This window comes from Oncorhynchus masou, chromosome 22 (assembly GCF_036934945.1).
Source record: "Oncorhynchus masou masou isolate Uvic2021 chromosome 22, UVic_Omas_1.1, whole genome shotgun sequence".
NCBI lineage: Eukaryota > Metazoa > Chordata > Actinopteri > Salmoniformes > Salmonidae > Oncorhynchus > Oncorhynchus masou.
In genome coordinates, this window is record NC_088233.1 from 30,733,684 (window position 1) to 30,759,470 (window position 25,787).

Genomic DNA, 25,787 nt, shown 5'->3' on the forward strand with positions numbered 1-25,787 from the left:
GAGAGTACAATCCTTGGTACATGAAGTGTCACATTTTACAATAAGACACTCAAACTCTTTCCTTAGTGTTAATGTTACTAGTTAGCATGGTTCATTTTGTTAGTTACATTAGTACACCACAAAGCCAATATTACAGGCTTCAGTCCTAACCATTTTCTGTCTCTCTGTTGGAATGTGCTTTGTTGTGAAGTGCTGTTTGATTGGTTGTTGTGAGGAGGTAAAAACAGAGCCATCACTGTCACACAGATTATTATTTTTACCATGCTGCTTTACGCTGATTGATTACACACACACACACACACACACACACACACACACACACACACACACACTACTACCCAGAAGCAGAATCAGACCTTCCCATCTCCATTAATAGAGAGATGCAGATTCACAGAATTACATACAGAGGGGGTCTCTCTCTCTCTCTCTCTCTCTCTCTCTCTCTCTCTCTCTCTCTCTCTCTGTCTCTCTGATTGTGTTCTCAATCTAAGCCTCTCATTCCTCTACTGACAGCTGTGTGGTGTCACACACACACACACACACAAACATGCTAGGGTTGAGCTTCAGTAATTTTTTTTGTGTGTGTGGAGAAGGCCACTGCAACTCTCCTCTCACCATGTACGGCAGTTTGTGTGTGTATGCATGCGAGGTATTTAAGATATTTGTGTGTGAAAAGCTTGGCCAAGCGTTTGACTATAAATCTCGGGTGATGCTTTTAGAGACATTTCAACATAGGCCTTCATGCTGCTGCAAGACTTCTATTCACTGACAATGCATCAATCGGCTTTCTCGTTTCAAAGGCAGAGTATTCAATCACTGGTAAAAAGGTCTGTGTTGTTTACTTTATCTGTTCGTTACCTGACTGACTGGAGCATCCGCCCTGCTTTGTCTACTTTCATCTGTCTGTCAGCTCCAGATGATCCAGCCACAGCTGCATCTCTCTCCTGTACCTCCTGTAACTGTATGGGATCCTCCAGTTCATTATCCATGGCATAATGTTAAAGAGTATCAATACAACCAGTGAAACTCTGATGCTCAGTTGTATTACTTTAGATCTTCTCTGAAGCTGAAAGCTCTGGAAAGGGTTAAATGTGATGCTATAAACTCTTTAATAAGAGGTGTGCTATCTAGAAAACATTAGAGGGTTCTTTGGCTGTCCCCACAGGAGAACCCTTTGAAGAACCCTTTTGAGATCCATGTTACCCTTTCCACAGAGGGTTCTACTTGAAACCCAAAAGAGTTCTTCCTGGAACCAAAAAAGGGTTCTACCTGGAACCCAAAAGGGTTCTCCTTTACTCCGAGTCAGTATTCATGTCAATAAAAAGGAATTCCGCTTGACCAGGGCCACAAATTGAGGAAAACAAACACTTTCCTATTGACCCAAATTGTAAAAAGCCAACTTTGTCATAGATTTTTTGTTTTTCAAAAATGCTGAAAAGCTGCTGTGTTGTTCAATGTACATGTAACCAGGTCAAACATCCCAACCTACGGTTTGCAATGTTACAACGTAAGGAAGTAGAGCCTGCGAGAAGAGCCTTGTGACTTCAGATTATTCGATGTGGCAGAGGGGTAAATTGTGTGGACTTGGTGTCCAAGTAGGCTACATGTAGCTACAGTATGTGTGTTTCATCAGAGGTAAGACATTTAACTCAATTCGCACATTCCGTTTGTAACTCCTCTCACTACATGTAGCTTTATAGTCTGTTTGTTTGTGTTGTTGGTCTTGGCTAGCTTAATGTTCTGGTTGGTAATTTAGCTAGCTAGCACTCACTCATGTGGCTAACGTTGAAAAGTAGTCTACAGACATGTACTTTTCTTAAATGTAGTTTTGTAACTGACTAAAACAAGCAGACAAGAACAAAATTGGGTGAGACAATTTGTGCTGGGTGAGACAATTTTTGTTGTGAGCCAATTGGGTATCCAAGGTAAACACGGGTTGTTTTCTCCACAGGCAGGTGGGGCCACAACGTTCTATTTAATACCAACTGGGACTATGGGGACAGTGGAAGAACCCTTCTGAAACTCATTTTTCTAACAGTGTACTGTAAGCGTAGCTCTGTGTGTTTTAGCATTTTAGTTTGAAAGGAAGTGAAGTTTGGAGGATTGTTATTTGAAAATCTAGTGAACAATACCAAACTTGTGAAAAGTCTTCAGTAAATGTATCTCCCCTCCAACGCATATACTATAACCAAGGTTTGCTCTTTGCCTCTCTTTCTCCATATCTCTTCTCTAATGCAGATGTATATTTCTGTGTCTGGGTATGTTATTAGTGATGGATGATGGTCTGTCTGAGTCGTGGTTAATTAAGTGATGTCTACAGGAAGAACACGGTCAATGGTTGTGACACAGCCAAACAAGCCACGCCTCGTTAACCACAGAGCAATGAGGAGGAGATGCACTCCTTTTCTCTTGTTCTCCAATCCCTCCTTTCTCCTCTTTCAAGAATCTGTTGTCTTTTCTTATCCTTAAACATCTCTCTGGATTTTCTTTTCATCACTCTCTAACTTTTATTTTTGTATTCCCTTATTTTCTTTATTGATCTGTCTATCACCTACACTTCCATCTATTTCTGTCTGTTCTTGTTTACTCTTTCTCTATCGTTCTTCCTCATAATTCTTCCAGCCCCATCACAAGTTGATTTCACCGTTTTTGAAAACTCAATCAAGTATCAACCAGATAATGGTTGATCTGATCACTCAGGTATTGATTCAGAGAGGATTACTTCCTACTATCACGATAAGCTGCTCAGTTAATCCACCGCTTCTCTACAAAACTAAGAACATAAAAAGAGAGAGGGAGAGAGAGTGGGGGAGACAGGGGAAGAGGGAGATGAAAGAAAGAATGAAAGAAATAAAGAAATAAAGAAAGAGAGAAAGAAAGAAAGACAGAAAGAAAGAAAGAAAGAAAGAAAGAAAGAAAGAAAGAAAGAAAGAAAGAAAAAGAAAGAAAGAAAGAAAGAAAGAAAGAAAGAAAGAAAGAAAGAGAGAGACAGTCAATCTCCTGAAGAGGGGGAGAACGGACAAATGTTTTTCTGGGTAACGTTGATCTCCTAGGAGACGCCTCAGTGTCAGGAGGGTTCTCACAGGTCCATGGGGGGAGAAGGGGGAGGGGGCTGAATCGCACAGCAGGAGAGGGTATAATTGCTTCTGACTCACACACACACACACACACACACACACACACACACACACACACACACACACACACACACACACACACACACACACACACACACACACACACACACACACACACACAGAGAGTATGTTAGTGAACAATAACATCTCTGTCAAAGGTATCCAGGCTAGTGGTGAGACAGGAATACTAATCAATGCTCATTACATTTAACCCCTCATCCAATCACTGCCATTAAACATTCTGCCTCATCCAATCACAAGGTCAGTCGTGGACAGGGGCATCATGGGGCTGTGTTCGGTACTGTGACCTGTCTTCATTAGGCCATGTGTCCTCCATCACCCATTCACAAAACACATATATTATATTGAAACAACCAAAAAGCAAGTTGCTGATGAATGTCTTCATCCTGAAACTATTCTGGCACACTGACCTTGAAGGTAGCTGCAGTAGTCTAGTTTTACACTTCTGTTTACCCTGGTTCTATTTTCCTCCATAGATTCCCAGGGATACCCTCTCTCGCCCTGGGGGTGCTGGCTTTGAAATAAGAGAGGGGCGGGATGGGGACGTTAGGAGAGAATTTGAGAATGGGAAGCAAGGGTGAGAGGGGTGCAGCTGCATGGCATCTTAAACCCTGCTCTCGCTCTTGTGTCTTGCCCTGTTTGGGATGAAAGGGGACCCCCCTTTCCCCACAAAGTGCTTTGGATGGAAGGAATGTTTTGGAGAAGAAGACCCCATCCTACTCTTCTTCTCCTCCAATTGTTTCACTCCTCTCCTCCTCCCCTCTTCTGTTTCTCACTCTTCGATCAGAATAACAGAGTTGTTATGTCTGGTCCCAAACCAACCCCTGACCCTATCCCAAGACACCTCTCGTAGATCTAAAACAACACATATTCCCAGATAACCTGCTGAGAAAATAAACATTAAATAATGACTCAAATAATGTATTCTAATAGTCTTCTGTGTATAATTAAATAATGTAGACAGAAAGTTAGTCCAGCAGATCCATCCAGTGTGTCCCTCCTCCACTGTCTCCCAGTACTGTACATGCCAGTCCTACTCTGTGATCCCTCCAGGCCTCCATCTGGCCTGGCTGAAGCTGGCCTGCCCTGGGTCTGTTATTAACTAATTAGATCCCATGCTCTATTCTCAGACATTACTATATGGAACCAGTACACACACACACACAAACAGTATTGTCTGTCAGAGGTCATTGGGGGTGCTGGGGACTGGGTGACTTCCATTGCTCCACAACAGGATATGAGACCTCTAAATATCTCCAGATATACAAAGTCTTTGTGAGAGGGAGATAACAGGACTCAATGAACTCTTCACTGTGAAGCTGGGCAAAACTTACTCACCCATCAAGGGCCTATTCATAGACAGACAGACAGAGAGGGGGGGGTGGATGGTGACAGTTGTGTACTAGAAATTCTATCACCATGAGTCAGTCAGTATCATGCCATTCAATCTCACAATGTTTGATCATTTTCTGTGTGTGTGTGTGTGTGTGTGTGTGTGTGTGTGTGTGTGTGTGTGTGTGTGTGTGTGTGTGTGTGTGTGTGTGTGTGTGTGTGTGTGTGTGTGTGTGTGTGTGTGTGTGTGTGTGTGTGTGTGTGAGTCGTGCTGTAGCAGTCTCCTGTCTTCCTGTGGGTGTCTGCTATAATCCTCATAAATATTAATATCAGGAAAAATGGAGTGAGTGATTAGCTCTCAGTGTGTTCGGGCGTGTGTGTATGCGAGTACAATACATGTGTACATTGGATGAGCGCCACAGGAAGAGTCTTGGTGGGTCCAAACTTCTTCCATTTAATAATGATGGAGGTTTCTGTGTTCTTGGGGACCTTGAAAGCTGCAGAAATGTTTTGCTACCTGTCCCCAGATTTGTGGCCCGACACAATCCTGTCTCGGAGCTCTACGAACAATTCCTTCAACCTCATGGCTTGGTTTTTGCTCTGACTTGCACTGTCAACTGTGTGACTGTCAACTGTCAACCAGCCCCCATATACATGCTCCTGTGTGTCGAGCCCGCCCCAGCAGCACAGCTCTGGGGTCCATACACCCTGCCTCATGCATCTCATGTTTTCTGATCTTCCAAACTGCCATTTTTGCCTGCCCCTGCAGTGCCTCGCCTACAACATATAGGTCCATAGTCAGCCCCATCTCTAGGCCTGAACACCACCCACCCAGGAAAGAAAACAACCCTACCAGCCTGGAACAAGAGAACAGCCCGGTCCCAAACCCCCTGCACACCACGTTGCCCTCAGACCATGCAGAGACAGAGAGGGTGTGTGTGTGTGTGTGTGTGTGTGTGTGTGTGTGTGTGTGTGTGTGTGTGTGTGTGTGTGTGTGTGTGTGTGTGTGTGTGTGTGTGTGTGTGTGTGTGTGTGTGTGTGTGTGTGTGTGTGTGTGTGTGTGTGTGTGTGTGTGTGTGTGTGTGTGTGTGTTACTGGGTGCCAGGCTACAGTAGCTTTTTTGAATCACCCTCAGTATCAGTCTGCCTGTCCATTCCTTCTCAGCCTCACAGGGTCTGGCAAAGTGTAATATCCCAAACTGTCTAACACATCTGTCCTATCACTATGGTTAAGATAGTATTTCTGTTGCCGTGGTAATGGTCATTTCACACTCTGGTGCTGATTGTTTACATGAGGAGTATTCCATGAACTTTCCCAGGATTCCATAGGACACTGTACACACACAATATCCAGGGAACGCGCACTCAACAAATATTTACACCTGTTTTAAATTACAATTAGTGAGAGCTGACCTTCTGACCCCACAGTAACAGTCAGTACTCGGCCGTGGAAAAAGTGGAACACTCACACGCCTGGAATGTCAAACAATCCAGAGAAAAGTCGAGTTCTCAAGACCATCTGACACTGGGCAGGATGAGGCCTGGGTCTCTTAAAGGTTACATTGCTATACTGGGTAACACTTTGTGTAGATAGTCCATCTGTGGAAGCATTTATAGATGAACTATCGATAACATTTCAAATAACTATCTACTTGCCCTAGCCCTAACCCTAACTTTTACCCTAACCCTTATTCTGAGCCTAACCCTAACCTTAGCAAGCAGGTGCTTATCAACATATAGTTTGTTGATAGTATAACCATCTTTAGAAGATCTACAGATGGACTATCCAGACTATCCAAGTACAGTGTGACCCTATGCTGCTGTGAAGTAACACAGATCAACAGCTTGTGCTGCATCCACACATATTTTCACCCAAAATATGTATATAGTCCTAAAGGGGGCAGAGAGAGGGACTGTGTTATGTGCCTTTTTATCTAAGCTCAGATAATTGCAGCAGTCTTACAGTGGGGAGAATTACAAAACAGAAATCTTGATTTTACCAGCATTCACAGTTGGTGTAATTTCTTTATGCTTCTATTGATATTCATTAGCAAATTAATAGTAATAGTGTCAGAGACATACAGCAGTTATTGAACTACACGCACACACACACACACACACACACACACACACACACACACACACACACACACACACACACACACACACACACACACACACACACACACACCACTGCTGCAACCTTGCGTCGATAACACCCCCCCGCACCACCCCACCATGAATCAGTCCAGTCCATCCCAGTCTATTCAATATGCCCCTAGTGTGTGTGTGTGTGTGTGTGTGTGTGTGTGTGTGTGTGTGTGTGTGTGTGTGTGTGTGTGTGTGTGTGTGTGTGTGTGTGTGTGTGTGTGTGTGTGTGTGTGTGTGTGTGCACCCTTTGGTATTATTGAACTCACACTGCTGCATTGATCAAGGCTTTCTGTTGGACTGCTGAGGAAGAGGAAGGACATCCAATATATCTGCTGTCAATGGACCTGAAGGAGAAATTAAGCTGCAGTTGTGTTACTTTTGGATGCTTAAAATTAACCAGACATTAAGCATCATGGAAAAGTATTGAGGCGATTGTCGAGGTTTGACATCGACCTACGCAAGATAGGGGTGGGGCATGCAGCTCTTCCAGACTCAGAGAGGTCACGTCACGCCACACAATGTCCTGGGAATTATGGTCCCTTTTTAAAACTCTGTATTCTGGCCTGACTCCCAGAGCTGAGAGAAAATACACTTATCATCCCTCTGGAGACAGGACGTCAGCGACTCTGCTGGCTGTTTGTGTGTGTGCGTATGTGTGTGTGTGTGTTGGACTTAAATGGTAAAATGAGTAGGAGATAAGGTTTTGGATCTGGCCAATGGCTGAGTGGAGGTGTGGAGCGTGAATGTCCCTGTCACTCGTTTAGTGAGTCTACATCTCCCTCTATTTCTCGATCTGTCTGTCTTTCTGTCTGGCTTTAGGCTGGAATGCTCTGGGACTGACTGTGTCGCTTTAAAAAAAATCCTAAATAAGAAAGAGAGAGCAAGAGAAGAAACAGAAAGAGAGAGACAGAGAGAAAGTAACGGGCGGTGGGATTGTTTGTGTTTGTCTCACTCGGACTTTGACACTCAGGGTTTCTTCAGTTAGAGGACAGGAGAGAAGAGAGGAAGAGAGGAGAGCCATGGGGAAGTCTTCTAGCTGCGTGGGATATCGACACAGGACATCCCAGTACGGAGTGATCAAATGGTTGGATTCCTAGAGAGAAGAGAGAGGAAAGATGGCCTTTTTAGCCTGTTCTGTGGATACCTACCTGTTCTCTGGTCCTGAGTTTTACTTGTGAGGTGTACCTGTTATCTTGTGCATAGCGACCTGTGTGTTTATACAATGGAGGTGGTTCTGCTGCGTCTGGAGGATGTGGTGTTCACACGGCAGGGTCTGCTGTGGACCTTCACCTCCTCAGCTCTCAGACACCTCCGTGCACTGCACCTCACACACACACACAGGTGTGTGCCCAGGCCACTGTACCAGGTAGGATACACCTCTTTCTCTCTCTATCTCTCTCACACACACACACACACACACACACACACACACACACACACACACACACACACACACACACACACACACACACACACACACACACACACACACACACACACACACACACACACACACACACACACACACACACAGAGAGAGAGACAGAGACCACACTGAGGCCACTGTACCAGGTAGGATACACCTCTCTCTCACACACATAGGTGTGTGTCGTGCATTGAAACATGTACATTGTGTGAGAGGAGGGGTTGAAATAAGCACTCAAGGGAATTATGCTGTAAACCTGAGTCTGTTGCTGATGAAGAGGTTAGAACAGAGGGGACTCAACTGGGGCACTAATACAGTGCAATATTATTATATACAGTAAGTTACAAGGGGTTAAACGAAGGGCAGAATGAGAGGGGTAAAGTGATTAACACTGACTTGGAGTGTAAGTAACAAAGTGTATGATAAATGCGATATGGTTCAATCTGAAGTAGGAGACAGAATCCGGCGTTGTGGGCAAGCGTTTACTGTGATGGGGAAGGTGGGTTGCATGTAGTGAGAGAACTAGGTTTTCACATTCACTCACATAGTATGAACATGGACTGGAATACACTGTAAAACCATGAAACGTGACACGTTTATAACCTAAACGTCAGTGTTTAAAACTTAAGCATTAGGCATTGAGATTCGCCAGTAAGTGTTCTCGTCTTGAACACAGGCGTTCAGAATGCAAGGTTAAATATGACAGTCAGCTTCATATCCTGAAAGTTCATGATAGTTCAGGTTTTAAACACTAGTGCCTACTTTCCCATCATACTGTTTAGAGTGCATTTGGTCAGTAGAAATTGATTTGACTTTCCATGTCTTTAATTCAGATGAGTGTTATGAATGTCTGTCACTGTCCTGAGCTACATTTACATGTGGGATATTTCATCATATATCCCAGCATGCTTTGTTGCAGATTGGTTTCTATTAAAGTTTGTTTTATTATCTATCTATGTTTCCTCATGCACATTGATTGATTAATTAATCTTATACTATACAACCAGAAATAACCTAAATTTCTATACTAATCTGTGAGGGGTTGGATTTATTGCACCCATTACTGAGATGGTTGTTCCAGTTTAGGTGGTTTAGGTAGTCTTGTTGTAGTAACCTGTTACTAATGCAGTTATTCTAAGTAATAGGATCCTCAGCTTCTATCTCTGGATGGATTCTGGTAGGGCTCACTAATCACTTCACAAACCAGTGTATTGTGACTGATCTGGTTTGATGTGGTCCATGAGCCAGGATTTTCAAACCACAATGTCAAGGACAACTAGGCATTAACTAATGGTTTATGAAATGTAAAGTATGTGGGCATTAACAAACACTGTCATGGGTGGGTATCTCTCAAATTCCCTTGAAAGGCTACAGTGTTTAGTGTTTAAAACGTCAACGGCATGGGCTGAATAAACGTGTTCTTGTGTTTAACCAAGAACAACAATTTCATTTAGGTGTGAGTTTTTTTTGTGAGCCCAATGTGCGGTTTCTCTAGAGAAATCAAATAATTAACAACAAAACATAAGTCAAGTCAGTGTGGGAGGAAGTTGTAGTTTTCATTAAGCAAATATTCAACCTAGTTCAATGCAGAAAAGTGGTAATGAACTACAATGACCGTTGCGCCTGTTTTTCAGGCTCAGACAGAGATGAATAAACTTACCCCTGTTGCATTAGCTTAGAGACACACATACCGCATGGGAAATGCAGTTCCTGAAAGTATGCCTTATCTACTTTAAATAACTAGTGAAATGATTTTGTCAGACAGCTCTGCAGCATACTTGGGCAGGCTAGCCTAGCTTACTAGGATGACTACAGATAGTACAGCATGGGGAGTAACGTTGTCTCGCTGATACTGCTTCATCAGAGATGAGATGATGACTTTAAGGAATGCAAAATAGTCCAAAAATAAAAAATAAATAATATACACAACTGAAGTATTGTACTATTTTATAGTAATTTTCTGTTTTTCTATTGATGTCTACCCATTGTGGACTTGACAGAGACAATTATTATTTAAAAAATGATCATTTTTATTATTATAATTTTTTAATAATCTAACTGAAGCTGAACCGACCTTAAAAAAGCACTAATCCCTCGGCAGTTTTAAAAAGTGTTACAACGAATAAACATGTTCTGGTGTTAATAATCTAAACACTGTGACAAGTTTTCATTGAAATTCTAAATGCCTTGACGAGTTTAAAAAGTGTTCCAGGCCTCCCGAGTGGCACAGCGGTCTAAGGCACTGTATCGCAGCGTTGCGGCGTCACTATGGCCTGGGGTTTGATCCCAGGCTGTCATTACTGGCTGTGACCACCAAGAGTCCCCTAGGGCAATGCACAATTGGCCCATTGTGCTCTAGCAACTCCTTGTGGCAGTCTGGGTGCCAGCAGTCTGACTCGAGGCATCAGTTGAATAGTGTTTCCTATGACACATTTGTGCAGCTGGCTTCCGGGTAAGAAGCGTGGTTTGGTGGGTCATGTTTCGGAGGATGCATCACTCGACCTTTGCCGAGCTCGTTGGTGAGTTGCAGCGATGAGACAAGATCGTAATGATGAAAACAAAAGGGGAAAACAGTGTTACAGAAAAAGTGTTTTAGTTATGTGCTCAGATCCTAAACAGTTGGTTTTGCAGTTTATCACGTAACCTATGACCCATATTTGGGGACAGTATGTGTGTGTGTGTGTGTGTGTGTGTGTGTGTGTGTGTGTGTGTGTGTGTGTGTGTGTGTGTGTGTGTGAGACCAGCTCTGACGCAGCATAATTGATCATTGTTATTTGCTCCACCATGTCTGAATCTGCACACGGTGCTCTCAGAGAGCAATTAGTCTTTCTGTCTCATTCCACCTGCCTCATGTGCAGTTGACACTGTCAGGCCCCACCTGACCAACTCATAGAGGGATCACAGAGCTACTAAGGCTGTTGTCATGGCAACGGACAGGAGAGGGACTGACACATACAGCAACATACACACTCTAATAAATTCTCACAAGCACACATGCTCACACACACACACACACACACACACAAACACACACACACACACATGCTCACACACAAACACACACACACACACATACACATAAACACGCTCACACAGTCATACACAAACACACCTGCTAGAGGATGGAAATATCCTGTATCAGTTGTAAGGATAGATCAGACATACAGAACTTCTCACCAACAAGGAACTGTAATACTGTATCTGGCTCAGACAGGACTGCTTGTCTTTGGAAAACGGGTATAGTAAGAGAAAGAGAAAGAAAGAGAACGGGATTATATCTGCCTCACAAATACATTCCACAACCAGTCTGGAGCTGATTTTCACCTTCCCCCTCCTCTCTGCTCTCCTCTTTTCCTCCTCTCCTCCTTCTCCCTCCCCTGCGTGTTTTGATCCAGCAGGTATTTCCTGAGTAGACCCCTCCCTCCCCCTCCACTTCTCTGACCCAATAGGTCTGCTTTCTTTTCTCTTGTTCAAGGGGAAACTCCTGCCTCTCCTACTATCTCTCTCCTACTATTCTCTCATTTTCTCTCTCATGGAGTATGAGTGTTTGCAATCATGTGTGTATACTAACCCCTGTGTGTGCATGTGTGCGTGTGTGTGTATGCGAGTGAGTGTGTAGATTAATGTGTGTGAAATAATTTCACTGACACACACTGGCATGCACACACACACACATAGACCCTTCTGGAGAAGGCACCCCTGTGTTCACACATTCCTACATCAGGCTGGGAAAATGTCAACTCAACAACATTCAGTCACACATTCTTGCTGGGAAATGCCTCTTTAAAGCTACAGACTGGTTCAATACCCTGCCGGTTGGTTGTGGTGTGATGTGGTAAGCCCTAAGCAGAGGTTTAGCGTTACTCTTCTCCTCCTTCTCCCCCACCTCCTTCTTCACCTCCTCCTCTACCCCTCTCCTACTCATCCGACGAACCTCACTGTGAAAGGCAGGATGTCCTGGGGAGGTAGGGAGGAACAAATAGAGAATTGGAGGATATAGCAGACTCAGGTGGCCATTTCTTCCTCTGCATCATAGTACCCGCAAAACACCAGTCTCAACGTCAACAGTGAAGAGGCGTCTCCGGGATGCTGGCCTTCTGGGAAGAGTTGCAAAGAAAAAGCCATATCTCAGACTGGCCAATAAAAATAAAAGATTAAGATGGGCAAAAGAACACAGACACTGGACAAAGGAACTCTGCCTAGAAGGCCAGTATCCCAGAGTCACCTCTTCACTGTTGACGTTGAGACTGGTGTTTTGCGGGTACTATTTAATGAAGCTGCTAGTTGAGGACTTCTGAGGCGTCTGTTTCTCAAACTAGACACTCTAATGTACTTGTCCTCTTGCTCAGTTGTGCACCGGGGCCTCCCACTCCTCTTTCTATTCTGGTCAGAGCCAGTTTGCGTTGTTCTGTGAAGGGAGTAGTACACAGCGTTGTATGAGATCTTCAGTTTCTTGGCAATTTCTTGCATGGAATAGCTTCAGAAGTTTCAGAAGAAAGTTATTTGTTTCTGACCATTTTGAGCCTGTGATCGAAACCACAAATGCTGATGCTCCAGATACTCAACTAGTCTAAAGAAGGCCAGTTTGATCAGTACAACAGTTTTCAGCTGTGTTAAAATAATTGCAAAAGGGTTTTCTAATGATCAGTTAGCCTTTGAAAATGATAATGTAACGGTTCTCGTCTGTCGAAGGAGAAGCGGACCAAAATGCAGCGTGGTATTTTTGAGACATGTTTAATGACGATGAAAATGAACAATACAAAAACAACAAACGGAATGTGAAAACCTATACAGCCTTTCTGGTGAACACAAACACAGAGACAGGAACAATCACCCACGAAATACTTAAAGAATATGGCTGCCTAAATATGGTTCCCAATCAGAGACAACGATAAACACCTGCCTCTGATTGAGAACCACTCCAGACAGCCATAGACTATGTTAGATACCCCCACTAAGCCACACACCCAACACCTAACAACATCCCAAGACAAAACACACCACAATAAACCCATGTCACACCCCAGCCTGACCAAATAAATAAAGACAAACACAATATACTACGACCAGGGCGTGACAGATAAACTTGGATTAGCGAACACAATGTGCCATTGAACACAGGCGTGATGGTTGCTGATAATGGGCCTATGTAGATATTCCATTAAAAATCAGCCGTTTCCAGCTACAATAGTCATTTACAACATTAACAATGTCTACACTGTATTTCTGATCAATTTGATATGATTTTGGTAGACAAAAAATGTGCTTTTCTTTCATAAACAAGGACATTTCTAAGTGTCCCCAGACTTTTAAACTGTAGTGTATATTGCATTATACTCTATTTAATGGCAGCTATTTAGGGAAGACAAATGAACTCCCAAACATTTAGACACAAGTCCAGAATCAGAATCTGCTGATCCATGACAAATCCAAAATCCTTCAATCCCTCATTCCTTATCCAACTGCAGGGGAAACTCATCTCTATCCTCTGACACACAAACAGTATACTTGCGCCTCTGACTTTGTTCATTGAACTCTATCGCTTTCCTGCTTCAGCTGCCAGCTCTGTTCTCCAGCCAACTCCGGTGTTTTATGGGAGAAAATCTTTTTCCAGAACCAAACCATGGGAGATTCAGTTGTTTCTGCAGATGGAGAGAGGGAAACGGTGGATTGGAGAGAGGCATGGAGAGGAGATGGAGAGGAGAGAACAGAGATTCAATTCCCTATCTGTTCATAAGTTCTTTTGGTTTTCTGTAATTTTCTAATTTGTTTAACACTAGCCGGAGGTGTGTTTATGTTCTATATTCACACACACACAAACACAGAAAACAACAGTTGAGCTGTGTGACTAGTTGGTTAAAGCCGTTTATAGAGTGTCCCATGGGAGTACAGCTTATTTGCATAGTATGTCTGGAAAACATTTACCATTGCCTCATTTCTAGGTTTATCATGTGTGTGTGAACCTGAGGGACACATGTACTATACAGTAGGTGTGCATTGAGATAAACAGGGTGGCCAGATAATGATGGAAAATGTTATGTTCAATCTATTTATCTTCTTGACGTTTTACCCAGAAGAAAGAAAGTCCATTAATATTTCTGTTACATTAGCTACCAGCAGAGGCCTCTGGATCAGTTATTCCATAAACATAACATTCACTCATATTTCATGTTTTTTTAAGTTATACACAAGCCTCTTATGAGGAAATAGGGCAGCAGACTTTGTGCAGGGTTGGGTAGGTTACTTTCTACGAGGCATTAAAAGGAGACAAAAGGATCCATTAAACGCATTTGCTGTGTCATCATGCTGGTCTCTGACTTGTGGTCAGACTCGCTCAGGTGGAGCGAACATAAACTTAAGCCTTTTTTTGATGCTGAATTTAATGTCATTGAGAAAAGAGAAAGGTCTCATATACACTACCGGCCAAAAGCTTTAGAACACCTACTCATTCAATTGTTTTTCTTGACTTTTACTTTTTCTACATATGGAATCATGTATTAGCAAAAAAGCTGTTAAACAAATCATCAAGCTGTCATCAAGGCAAAGGATGGCTATTTGAAGAATCTCAAATATAAATATATTTAGATTTGTTAAACACTTTTTAGAATACTTCTTATTCTACAATGTAGAAAATAGTCAAAATAAAGAAAAACCCTTGAATGAGTAGGTGTTCTAAAGCTTTTGGCCGGTAGTGTATATAACATATTTTTTTCACAAACATCCTTTCTGAATTCAAACGTAATCCAATAACTAATCATCTAATTTGAAAAAAATATCTGTAACCTCATTAAAATATTTTTCCTGGTAACTTAACTGATTACAGTTGAGTTGTTTTGTACGGAGATGTAATCCCCAACCCTGACTACATGTTCCATGTCTTGAGGAAGTATTCAGACTCCTTGACTTATTCCACATTTTGTTACGTTACAGCCTTATTCTAAAATGGATTATATAAATTGAAATCCTCAGCAATCTACCCAGAATACCCCATAATGACAAAGAGAAAACACAAATACCTTATTTAAATACGTTTTCAGACCCTTTGCTATGAGACTCGAAATTGAGCTCAGGCAACAACATGCTGTAGGGATGTTTTTCAGCGCAAGGGACTGGGAGACTAGTCAGGATGGAGGCAAATATGAATACTACCATACTACACATGGGTTGTCCAGTCTGGAGTACTACCACACTACACATGGGTTGTCCAGTCTGGAGTACTACCACACTACACATGGGTTGTCCAGTCTGGAGTACTACCACACTACACATGGGTTGTCCAGTCTGGAGTACTACCACACTACACATGGGTTGTCCAGTCTGGAGTACTACCACACTACACATGGGTTGTCCAGTCTGGAGTACTACCACACTACACATGGGTTGTCCAGTCTGGAGTACTACCACACTACACACGGGTTGTCCAGTCTGGAGTACTACCACACTACACATGGGTTGTCCAGTCTGGAGTACTACCACACTACACATGGGTTGTCCAGTCTGGAATAATACCATACTACACATGGGTTGTCCAGTCTGGAATAATACCATACTACACATGGGTTGTCCAGTCTGGAATAATACCATACTACACATGGGTTGTCCAGTCTGGAATAATACCATACTACACATGGGTTGTCCAGTCTGGAATAATACCATACTACACATGGGTTGTCCAGTCTGGAATAATACCATACTACACATGGGTTGTCCAGTCTGGAATAATACCATACTACACATGGGTTGTCCAGTCTGGAATAATACCATACTACACATGGGTTGTCCAGTCTGGAATAATACCATACTACACATGGGTTGTCCAGTCTGGAATAATACCATACTACACATGGGTTGTCCAGTCTGGAATAATACCATACTACACATGGGTTGTCCAGTCTGGAATAATACCATACTACACATGGTTTGCCAAGTCTGGAATAATACCATACTACACATGGGTTGTCCAGTCTGGAATAATACCATACTACACATGGTTTGCCAAGTCTGGAATAATACCATACTACACATGGGTTGTCCAGTCTGGAGTACTACCATACTACACATGGGTTGTCCAGTCTGGAATAATACCATACTACACATGGGTTGTCCAGTCTGGAATAATACCATACTACACATGGTTTGCCAAGTCTGGTTGGTATGTCCTCACAGACACAGGTTGCCAAGTCTGTTCCTTACACCATAGTAGTCATGTGTTTCCAATTCTGCATGGTATGTTCTAATAGTACTGGGTTGCCAAGTGGTGTGTTGTAACAGACTTGAGTTGCCAAATGTGGCTCAGAGCCCTTCAAATCCTGTCTGAGTTGTAGAGCATGTTACTCAATCCAGATATGATATGGTTGAGGTTATCCCTGTAGTACAGACAGTAGTGCAGTAGTGCAGTAGTGGGTTCAGAGGTGAGTTTAAATAAATAGCTCTCTATAGGATGTTAATCAAAAGGGGATTATAGGGTGAAACGCCATCCCAGGCATACAACATGTCAACGTTTTATCTGCTTTATCAAACCCCCTCTTCTATAAACACACACGCACACATTCACACAAAACCTCATTCCTACAGAGGCGCCAGGCCTCGGCCATTGGTGCCTTGGAAGGCAGAGTAATAACTTTGAGGGTCATCATGTCCTCTGTCATGACTCATCAGTCTCAGTGCATCGTGGGAAGCTGGAGTGCTTCCAGGATGTGAGGTCATTGTGTCATATCATCACCCCTACTCTCAGAAACAAATCTGTGATATTGATTGTTGGTGATTATATGTAGATGTAGTTGGCCTGTCAGGCAGCAGTAGCTACAGTACAGTGACTCCATGATCAATCTGTTCCAGAGAGAGCAAACCTCACATGTGACAGCTGCCTAACAGGATGTTGTGTCATGGCTAATGTGGAATGACCTTCTACAGAGATATAGTACTATATTAAAGGAGTGTGAGAGAGAGGAGGAAGAAATAACAAGATGAGGGGAGGAAGGGCAAAGCACACACATACACAAAGCTATTCCTTCTGGCATCTATCAGAAGACATTCCTATTCTCTCCCAGTCGATAGAACATGTCTTTAAGAATACAGACTTGAGAGGAGATGCTTTTGATGAATATAAATAACACACTTCAGGGAAGCAGAAAGCAGGAGGCAGAGAAATAAGGACAAACCTGACCTGGGATTGTATGTGGTATGATGTGTGATTGAATATGTGTATTTTATTATTGCCCTCCTCTTTTCCAATCCCAGCCTGCAGTATCTGGCTCTCTCCTTCAGGCCAGACATCCAAATGGAAGAGATTCAATATCTTTATACTGATGGGATTCCCTCTGGAAGAATGAACACACACACACATTTGCATGCACACACCGCACAAACACACACTCACACACTCAAACACACACATACTTGCCAAGGGCTCTCCCAGTAGATGAGTGGGGTCATTTTTCACTAGAGTGACTGGAAGGGATAGAGAGTGTAGTAATGGAGAGGAGTTGGAGTGAGCCAGAGGGATGTCTATGTAGCTCAAACTCTACTGTCTCTGCCTCCCTCCCTGTCACATAGTCATTACACTACTATATTCCCCAGAGAAGAACCACAGACATATATATTCCATTCTCCTCTCACCATAGCCCTCTCATCTCCTTGTCGTGTGTGTGTGTGTGCGTGTGTGTGTGCGTGTGCGCACGCGTGTGTGTGTGTGTACTTCCATGTGTGCATGATTGTGTGTGCACCTGCATGAGTGTATGTGACCGTTACAACATGCCAGTGTGTCTTTATAGATAGATCCACCTCCTGCTCACCGCTCCTCAGCTCCAGGGTAGAGGTAGGGCACAGTCTAGCTCAGGTTACGCAAGACAAGTTATATGAAGCTGTGTCAATGTCAGTTGAAAACTGTGGACTCCTAGAAGACCAATGGTTGTTTTCTTTTACCCTTGCCATACTCCATGCTGTTACTTCATTTGACAGTTTACCCTCCTGCCTAAAGACCATAATGCACTTCTAGAGGTGAAACATGGTAAGACTTCAAAATCCCTCAGGTGTTGCCATGGATACTCTGGTGTGTGGTTTAGGTTGTAGAGTGTGGGGGTGTGGCTGAGGGGGATTGTCAGGTGGGGTGGGTGGGTGTGCAGACACAGAAATACACACACCTAATGACTATGCACCAGGGCTGTTTGATAATCTGCCCGTTAAACAGTAACAATGTCAGTATTCTCTGCATTAACGGGACAGGATAGAGAGGTCATTAGAGTTGAACCCCTCTGCCCTCCCCTGGCTGCCTTCATATCCTTGAGTGTGTGTGTGTCACACTCTTTCACCTCTTTGACATACCCACATGTATGCAAACACTCACGCACACAAACATACACACACATTGCTGGCAGTATCAATGAGCAGGGTCTAAACTGATTTCTATCACCTTAAATAATAGATGAGGAGAGGAGGTGATGGATAACAGATCTCTCCCTTATGACCCACACACAAACTGACGCCATGTGGAGTTGTGCTACGTAAGCTGGTTCTCTTTCTGTCTCTCTCTCTCACTCTCTTTCTGTCTCACTCTCACTCTCTTTCTGTCTCACTCTCTGTTTTGTTAATCCAGATCACCTGATGGTTCTGAGATCAGTTTCCTCCTAAACACAGAGCAGATGCATGGTGGCCTAAGACATAAACACGCACAAAGTAACACCCAGTCAGAAGGACCGCTGGTGTTATCAATAAACCCCAACATTCCTCACTTTAGAGTTTGTACTGTTTTAGCAGAAGGCAGGTGTGTGTGTGCCTATGAGTGTATGTGATAAGCTGGTATTTGGAGGGAGCACAGAGGGGTATTCTAGAGTGACAGAGTGAACCAATCCTTTGTGGCTGGGGCTCAAGGGTGCACCTCATCTCACCATAAATAGGGCAGTGACAGAGAGAGAAGTGGACATCCATATGGACACACTCACACCCACGCACACAGATACACACACAGATACAATCCAACGCTCAGACTGGTCCATGCAGGGCCACAAAAAGAGACAGACCCTTCCTGGCATAACTATGGCACAGTGCGACTCTGGGTGGTGTGGCACACCGCATGAACACATACACATGCAAACTATACAGATATGCATGGACACACACACTGATGCAGTATCATAGCACTGGGTGCAGAAAAGCCTTTGTCTTCCTGGACGTGATACAAGGAGACATTTGCTTTGGACTTGTTCTACAGCTTGCTGTATTAAATATGACTCCAGGGCGTGTGTGTGTGTGTGTGTGTGTGTGTGTGTGTGTGTGTGTGTGTGTGTGTGTGTGTGTGTGTGTGTGTGTGTGTGTGTGTGTGTGTGTGTGTGTGTGTGTGTGTGTGTGCGCGCGTGCGACCCAGTTATTTCAGCTACACAGTTGCAGCATTAGAGGAAGCGACCAAGAGAATAGGGAGAAAGAGAGAGAGAGAGTCCTTTGATAATGATGGTACTTGTTGTCAGATATTCCAGTAGTGATGTAGGAAACATCAGTCACCTTATATGATTACATTCTACTGCTTTTTACTACTTATACTACATACTCACCAGACATGACATATTATACTACAGTTCAGTTTCTTGTAATGTATATGATCAATTATTGAAATGTCTGATGAATCGTTAAGATAACAGTTTGTCTACAATGTGCAAGTGTGTGTTTGTGTGTGTTATGATATATTTGTTCTCATAGTCAAATGGTTCTGTATTCATTGTGACTCAGGTCTCTCTGACAGCTCAGGTGGACGGTTCATGTTCTTGCCTTGCCTAATATCTGTAAGGCAAACCATGGTGTTTGTGTCTCAAACCTAGAGTTGTATGTTCACCAGCTCAGATGAAATGTTATATGTCACATGCACCGAATACAACCTTACCGTGAAATGTTTACTAACAAGCCCTTAACCAACAATACAGTTTTAAGAAAAATAAAAGTTAAGAAAAATATGTACTAAATTCAGGTAATATGTACATGTAGGTAGGGGTAAAGTGACTATGCATAGATAATAGATAATAAACAGTGTGTAGCAGCAGCATAAAAATAAGCGGGAGGGGGGGGTGGAGTCACGGCCTGGAACATAGGAAACCTCCTTCCATCAGCAAGGGCATTGAAGATGAAACGTGGCTTCATAAGAAGCATTTCAAGGTCCTGGAGGGGCCTAGCCAGTCTCCAGATCTCAACCCCATAGAAAATCTTTGGAGGGAGTTGAAAGTCCGTGTTGCCCAGCAACAGCCCCAAAACATCACTGCTCTAGAGGAGATCTGCATGGAGGAATGGTCCGAAATACCAGCAACAGTGTGTGAAAATCTTGCAAAGACTTACAGAAAATGTTTGACTTCTGTCATTGCCAACAAAGGGTATATAACAAAGTATTGAGATAAACTTTTGTTATTGACCAAATACTTATTTTCCACCATAATTTGCAAATAAATTCATTAAAAATCCTACAATGTGATTTTCTGGATTTTTTTTTTCTCATTTTGTCTGTCATAGTTGAAGTGTACCTATGATGAAAATTACAGGCCTCCCTCGTCTTTTTAAGTGGGATAACTTGCACAATTGGTGGCTGACTAAATACTTTTTTGCCCCACTGTATTGAAGCAACATCTCAAGAAATTAAAGCTTGGTCGCAAATGTGTTTTCCATATGGACAATGACCCCAAGCATACTTCCAAAGTTGTAGCAAAATTGCTTAAGGACAACGAAGTCAAGGTTTTGGAGTGGCCATCACAAAGCTCTGACCTCAATCCTATAGAACATTTGTGGGCAGAACTGAAAATGCACGTGCAAGCAAGGAGGCCTACAAATCTGATTCAGTTACACCAGCTCTGTCAGCGGGAATGGGCCAAATTTCACCCTATTTATTGTGGGAAGCATGTGGAAGGCTACCTGAAATGTTTGACCCAAGTGAATCAATTTAAAGGAAATGCTACCAAATACTAATTGAGTGTGTGTAATCTTCTGACCCACTGGGAATGTGATGAACTAAATAAAAGTTTAAATAAATCATTTTCTCAACTATTATTCAACTATTATTCAACTGTTTCTTCACATTCTTAAAATAAAGTATTGATCCTACCTGACCTAAGACAAGGAATTTTTACTTGGATTATATGTCAGGAATTGTGAATATACATATATATATAGTTTATTTATTCAGATGAGACAAAAATAAACAAATAAGATAGATACACACTCAGACATAAACAGCCTAACATCAACATCTCTATTCCCTCCCACCCCGTCCCTCCAGAGGCAGGCAGGTCTATAGCAACAGTCTATTAAGCGGACAATAGGCCTTGGTCTACTGAATGATGTAGCTGCACACATAGCAACACAAACACAAATAACATAAAACAACCAAGTAGTATTATAGGTTGTTATTATTTTATTATTTTGTTATTATTTTCCATTTTTAGATGGTCATAGGTTTCATACAGAGACTAAAGGTCTTAAAGTAGTGTCATTTTGGAGAGATCTGGGAATAGTGTCGTTTTGGAGAGATCTGGGAATAGTCTCGTTTTGGAGAGATCTGGGAATAGTCTCGTTTTGGAGAGATCTGGGAATATTCTCGTTTTGGAGAGATCAGGGAATAGTGTAGTTTTGGAGAGATCTGGGAATAGTGTAGTTTTGGAGAGATCTGGGAATAGTGTCGTTTTGGAGAGATCTGGGAATAGTGTCGTTTTGGAGAGATCTGGGAATAGTCTCATTTTGGAGAGATCTGGGAATAGTGTCGTTTTGGAGAGATCTGGGAATAGTCTCATTTTGGAGAGATCTGGGAATAGTGTCGTTTTGGAGAATAGTGTCGTTTGGAGAGATCTGGGAATAGTGTCGTTTTGGAGAGATCTGGGAATAGTCTCATTTTGGAGAGATCTGGGAATAGTGTCGTTTTGGAGAGATCTGGGAATAGTCTCATTTTGGAGAGATCTGGGAATAGTCTCATTTTGGAGAGATCTGGGAATAGTGTCGTTTGGGAAAGATCTGGGAATAGCGTAGTTTGGGAAAGATCTGGGAATAGTGTAGTTTGGGAAAGATCTGGTAATAGCGTAGTTTGGGAAAGATCTGAGAATAGAGTAGTTTTGGAAAGCTTTGGGAATAGAGCTATGTAGTAAAATGAGAACAAAGCAGACTTGGCTATAGAAATACTGTATCTCTGTGTGTTTCTGATTTTCAGAACTTAACTGGAAACACATTTCACTCCCACACTCACTCACAGGATGGTGAGTGGAGCTTACACACACATGCAGACACACACTTGCACAAACAAAACAGATCGCTCCCAGTCAGTCATTTTTCTATACATTCCTGGCTGCTCTGTGACCCTCCCTGAGACGTCTCTGGAACCATATACTGTATGGAGTCTCTGTACATCAGACACATCCTGTATGTTTTCTGATGTGTGTGTGTGTGTGTGTGTGTGTGTGTGTGTGTGTGTGTGTGTGTGTGTGTGTGTGTGTGTGTGTGTGTGTGTGTGTGTGTGTGTGTGTGTGTGTGTGTGTGTGTAGCCCACAGACTGAGTTTAAAGAGTGTCCATCTTGCTTTCATTAACTGTTCAGCACGGTTTATACCACATTCCACAAATATAGATGACCTCTAACCTAGACCCCTAATCACTACCACCAATCCACCACCACTACCCACCTCTCTCCAAACTCCCCATACTGGCTTTTACTGTCATTATTACCCAGTTCCGTTACAATAGGTCCAGTGCATAATGGGTTCCTCCAGGTCCTCCTCTCTTCCCTACCCATTACCCACTCCTTTTTTATTATTTCCCTATGTCCCTTACTCCTTTCTCCACTCATATCACCCTCTCTCTTTTTCTCTCCTTCCCTCTTCTCCTCCCTCACTCCATAACTCTCTTGTCTTAGCTAAACAACGGGACCCTTGTGATAGTAACACTGCCAATAAAGAGAGGTATGTATTTAGAGAGAGAGAGAGAGAGAGAGAGAGAGAGGGAGGGAGACAGAGAGAGAGAGAGAGAGAGAGAGAGAGAGAGAGAGAGAGAGAGACAGAGAGAGAGACACAGAGAGAGAGAGAGAGACAGAGAGAGAGAGAGAGACAGAGAGAGACAGAGAGAGAGAGAGAGAGAGAGAGAGAGAGAGAGAGAGAGAGAGAGAGAGAGAGAGAGAGAGAGAGAGAGAGAGAGAGAGAGAGAGAGAGAGAGAGAGAGAGAGACAGAGAGACAGAGAGAGAGAGAGAGAGAGAGACAGAGAGACAGAGAGAAAGAGACAGGGAGAAAGAGACAGGGAGAGAGGGACAGAGAGAGAGAGACAGAGAGACAGAGAGACAGAGAGAGAGAGAGAGAAAGAGACAGGGAGAGAGAGACAGGGAGAGAGAGAGAGAGAGACAGAGAGAGAGAGAGAGAGAGAGAGAGAGAGAGAGAGAGAGAGAGAGAGACAGAGCAAGAGAGACAGAGAGAGTAAGTATCTGGCCAAAGTTATAGTCATCTGGTGATATTTAAGTTGGACAGGCTAGTTTCCGGTGTCTGGAACAGGCCAAAAATACCCAGAAACACAGAGACCTAACAGAAAAAGGATACACATCTTTCCTTTCTTCTGTCCTCTACAGTAGATACCATAGACACCATATTCTGCAAACTAACATCTGGGCTTTTAATGCATCATGTTGACGCCAAAGGTTTTAAGACAACATTTTTCTACTGATGATGCTCTTTATAATGTTACTGTCATGGTGCCAACAGATGTACATCACTCTGTGGTACAGCAAGTGTTGTTATATTTGACACAAACATCATTCAAACTAGTGAGTAGCTTAACCAGTATGATACCAGGACATATAGCATGTTATTACAGACCTATAGTCACTAACGTTCAACCATCCTATATGATATCCCTCGTGTCTCTATGGGGACAGCTGTATGATATAGTCATGGTCTAGTGTGTCATCTGGATAAGCAAGAAGACAGTTGCACATAGCCTACTATGGCTTCAACTGTCATGCCACCAGCATAAGACAAGGCCACCCACCAACAGATAGACACACACACAGAATGGGCCAAAATAGTCAATAATATTATGGGCATTTCATTTTTTTAAAGAGACCTACACTTGTGTTAGAGAATGAATAACTGATTAATTCTGTAGTTCTAATGGTTTCTCCAACTGTACAGTGAACACAAATGTAGGTCATTCAGAATGAGATGCAGTTTAACGGCCAGGCAGCATCTATAGCCAACCCAAACCAAACCCATGAGCTAGCTAGGAGAACTGTTTTAGAAACCAGCAGGAAAAGAAGCGGAACTGAGTGAGAGAGAAAGAGAGACTTTATTTATTTTCCCTTTTGTACTTTAACTATTTGCACATCGTTACAGCACTGTTTATAACGATAATATGACACTTGAAATGTCTCTATTCCTTTGGAACTTTTGTGAGTGTAATGTTTACTATTATTTTTGTTTTGTTAATTTCACTTTTGTTTATTATCTATTTCATTTGCTTTGGCAATGTACACATACACTATATATACAAAAGTATGTGGACAACACTACAAATGAGTGTATTCGGCTATTTCAGTCACACCCGTTGCTGACAGGTGTATACAATAGAGCACAGTCATGCAATCTCCATAGACAAACATTGGCAGTAGAATGGGCTTACTGAAGAGCTCAGTGACTTTCAACGTGGCACCGTCATAGGATGCCACCTTTCTAACAAGTCAGTTCGTCATATTTCTGCCCTGCTAGAGCTGCCTCGGTCAACTGTAAGTGCTGTTATTGTGAAGTAGAAATGTCTAGGAGCAACAACAGCTCAGCCACGAAGTGGTAGGCCACACAAGCTCACAGAACAGGACCGCCGAGTCTAGAAGCGCGTAAAAATCATCTGTCCTTGGTTGCAACACTCACTACAACACTCACGTTCTCTGGAGTGATGAATCACGCTTCACCATCTGGCAGTCCAGCGAACAAATCTGGGTTTGGCGGATGCCACGAGAACTCTACCTGCCTCAATGCATTGTGCCAACTGTAAAGTTTGTTGGAGGAGGAATTGTTGTCTGGGGCTGTTTTTTATAGTTCGGGCTAGGCCCATTATTTCCAGTGAAAAGAAATCTTAACGCTACAGAATACAATGACATTCTAGACGATTCTGTGCTTCCCACTTTGTGGCAACAGTTTGGGGAAGGCTCTTTCCTGTTTCAGCAACAAAGCGAGGTCCATACAGAAATGGTTGGTCGAGATCGGTGTGGAAGAACTTGACTGAACAGAGTCCTGACCTCAACCCCATTGAGCACCTTTGGGATGAATTAGAAAGCCGACTGCGAGCTGTGCCTAAACGCCCAACCTCACTAATGCTCTTGTGGCTGAATGGAAGCAAGTCCCTGCAGCAATGTTCCAACATCTGGTGGGAACCTTCCCAGAAGAGTGGAGGTTGTTATAGCAGCAAAGGGAGGACCAACTCCATATGAATTCCCATGATTTTGGAATGAGATGTTCGAGGAGCAGGTGTCTGCATACTTTTGGCAATGTAAACATATGTTTCCCATGCCAATAAAGCCCTTAAATTGAAATCGAATTGAATTGTTGGAGAGAGAGAGAGAGAGACCCTTCCCAGACGATTTTGTGCTCCTGATGTGCATATCCAGATGTCTGTTTGTAGGTCGTTCCTCGGCTGTTCTCAGCACACAGACACAGACATACACGTACACACGTACACGTACACACACACACACTCACACACACACACACACACACACACACACACACAC

The 25,787-nt window shown here is 43.0% G+C and overlaps 1 protein-coding gene across 1 annotated transcript in view; it reads left to right on the plus strand.

Annotated features, from left to right (window-relative positions):
• The window catches only part of LOC135509311 (FERM domain-containing protein 4A-like), a 106,276-nt gene that overhangs the window by 6,764 nt on the left and 73,725 nt on the right, over positions 1 to 25,787 (plus strand).